The sequence below is a fragment of the Monopterus albus genome, unplaced genomic scaffold, assembly GCF_001952655.1.
Source record: "Monopterus albus unplaced genomic scaffold, M_albus_1.0 scaffold334.1, whole genome shotgun sequence".
NCBI classification, from domain to species: domain Eukaryota; kingdom Metazoa; phylum Chordata; class Actinopteri; order Synbranchiformes; family Synbranchidae; genus Monopterus; species Monopterus albus.
Genome location: NW_018128214.1, coordinates 568210 through 571087, shown reverse-complemented (window position 1 = coordinate 571087; position 2878 = coordinate 568210).

The window sequence follows — 2878 nt, the reverse complement described above, 5'->3', positions numbered from 1 at the left end:
CCGAGCGAATCATCATTCCTCCTCCTCTTCCTCCTCTTCCTCCTCCTAGTGAGAGCCCTCAGACTGAACTCGGTGTGATTTCTGTGCTTCCGCCCCTCTGGCTCTTCAGGCGCTCGGAGGCAAACAAGCAACTTTGCGCCAGATATGCGACCCAAAGGGGAGCACGGAGCCAGTGGAGGACCAGAGGAGCAGCGGGACCGTTTGTGTGCAGAAAGGAATTTAATCAATTTCCGAACATTATACAGAATATTCCCAGGAGACTTTCTGAACATTTTAATGCAGCATTTCTGCAGTGACCCTCTGTAACTCGGGGCTTTAATGTACAGAACAGCTCCAACAGACAGGCGACACATCTGTCACACAGACAGGATCTGTGCTTAAGGTTCGTCGGAGTCAGGAGATCAGGGCACATCCCAAACCTCCTGAAGCATCAACGTTTCCCTCACTTCTTTTCCTCGTGTCTTTGTCTTACCCACATGTGACGACTGAGGAATGGAGGAATGTCCTTTCATCCAATCACCAGCTGAGCTCTAATAAAGGAACGACTTCCGGGTCGAGCCAGGGTCTAGGAGTGACCATCAGCCTCTATAAGAGAACTTTGGTCCATCTCCTGCAGATCAGAACTGTGTTGTCCCCTGCCTCTGGGCCTGGTCCCTCCACCTGTGGGGCTAATCAACACAGACACCATAAAAACATCGTTTCTTATGTTCATTTGATAATTAAGTCAGATCCAGAAAAGGCATCTGGATGAAACATGAAACTTTTAAGATCTGATGAAAATGTCTGTGCTGTGACAAATGCTACAGCTGCTCACAAGGTGATGGATCCACCTAAACCTCCACATGTTCTATGACAGTGGAACATAGAAACTGAAAATCAAACAGTAACTAAGTAAGATCAATGAGGATCCATAGTGACAAATCAGTGAATGTTGTTACAAAAGGCTCCATCTGGTGTGGACACCTGAGACCTGAACTTTACCTTAGACGGTCCCTTTAGTCACTTTAAGGTCAAATAAAGCACCAGTCGAGCTACACACGTTTCCAGCAGGTCTGTGGAAATGAATGAGTAGAATCGTTGTTTTGTTTTTAAAACCAAGTCATTTTTTGTCCATTCCTCTTAAAATACTTTTAGATATATAAAAATAGTTACACATACAATAACGACGACAGCCGGTGTAGTCCTTAATGAGCCATGAAGTGTCAGAGACATCATGTCTAGTTGATGAAACCTCTGATTGTGTTCATTGTGCGACTTGCAGTGACATCACTGACCTGCAGCCTGGAAACATGGGTTTTATTCTGACCACTGTGAACCGACGTGACTCTGTGTAGGATTTTTACCTGCACCTGAGTATTTCCATGTCCTGCTGCTTCATCCTGTGACTTCACTACCTGTCAGAGACAAACCGTGTACTTTTTACTACACTACATGTACCTGATAACTTCAGGTCCTTTCCAGAACCAGATGAATCAAACCAAACCCAGTAGAACCATCAGACTCTATTGATCCCAGTAGGAAATCCACCAGCTACCCAGCAGGATGGAAAGTACTTCCCAGTATAAGTATATAAGGTAGTTACCATCAGCTCCACCTTTACCAGCTGCAGCATTAAAGTGATGGACACAGTAATTAGTCACTATGACCCAGTATCAGAGACGTTACTGGGACACGGGCCGTTCTGCTGGACGGGTACTGGTACTGTTGGTACGTTAAGTATACTGGAATGCTGATACTGTTGTAAATATACTTAGGCCTAAGTAACATTTTGAATCCAGGACTTTTACTTGTGACAAAGTGCTTGCACAGTGTGATATTTCTACTTCTAAATGAATCTGAGTACTTTTTCCACCGCTGGTTTCCTGGACAATACGAAGTGCTTTAATGTAACACAGTCTAACACAGTAACAAACCAAAGACACAGTGAAACATGACACGTTGCTTTATGCGGCGTCTCCTCCTGCTGTGTGCGCTGTTGTCCAGCAGGGGGCAGCAGACACATGTCTCCAGTCCCCACGAGGGGCGGACACCATGAGGACGCATCATCACAGAGAACATTTCACAAAGTCACTTCACAGAAAAGCTTTTGTGACTTTATACGTATAAATATTGATAAGGATTTTAATCTGTACTGGAAGAATGTTCTGTTTGGTTGCTTAGAAACACGATTCTCATCTCATGTATATGTTTGTAACTTGCTAATTTTATTGGCTAAATTTCATATCCACAAATGTAAATTCGCAAAGAGAAAACCTCTATTCTTGGTCTTTTTAAAAGAGTTCAAACAATACATTTCTTCAATATTTTTTTCTGATAATACAAAGGCCATCAAAACAATTATTTAAAATTTCTGGTTAGATAATCCTGATCAGGCGTCTTTGGACTGTGGCAGGACCGACTTAGCGTCCAGATGCTGAGTCAGGTCTTTGCTTTTCATCAGATTTGACAGTTTTCTTGCTCACAGAACACAGAATTTTTGACATTTTTGCAGATTTATTAAAAAAGAAAAACTGAAATATCACATGGTCATAAGTATTCAGACCCTTTGCTGTGACACTCATATATTTAACTTAGGTGCTGTCCATTTCTTCTGATCATCCCTGAGATGGTTCTACACCTTCATTTGAGTCCAGCTGTGTTTGATTATACTGATTGGATGTGATTAGGAAAGCCACACACCTGTCTACATAAGACCCTACAGCTCACAGTGCATGTCAGAGCAAATGAGAATCATGAGGTCAAAGGAACTGCCTGAAGAGCTCAGAGACAGAATTGTGGCAAGGCACAGATCTGGCCAAGGTTACAAAAAAAATTTCTGCTGCACTTAAGGTTCCAAAGAGCACAGTGGCCTCCATAATCCGTAAATGGAAGACGTTTG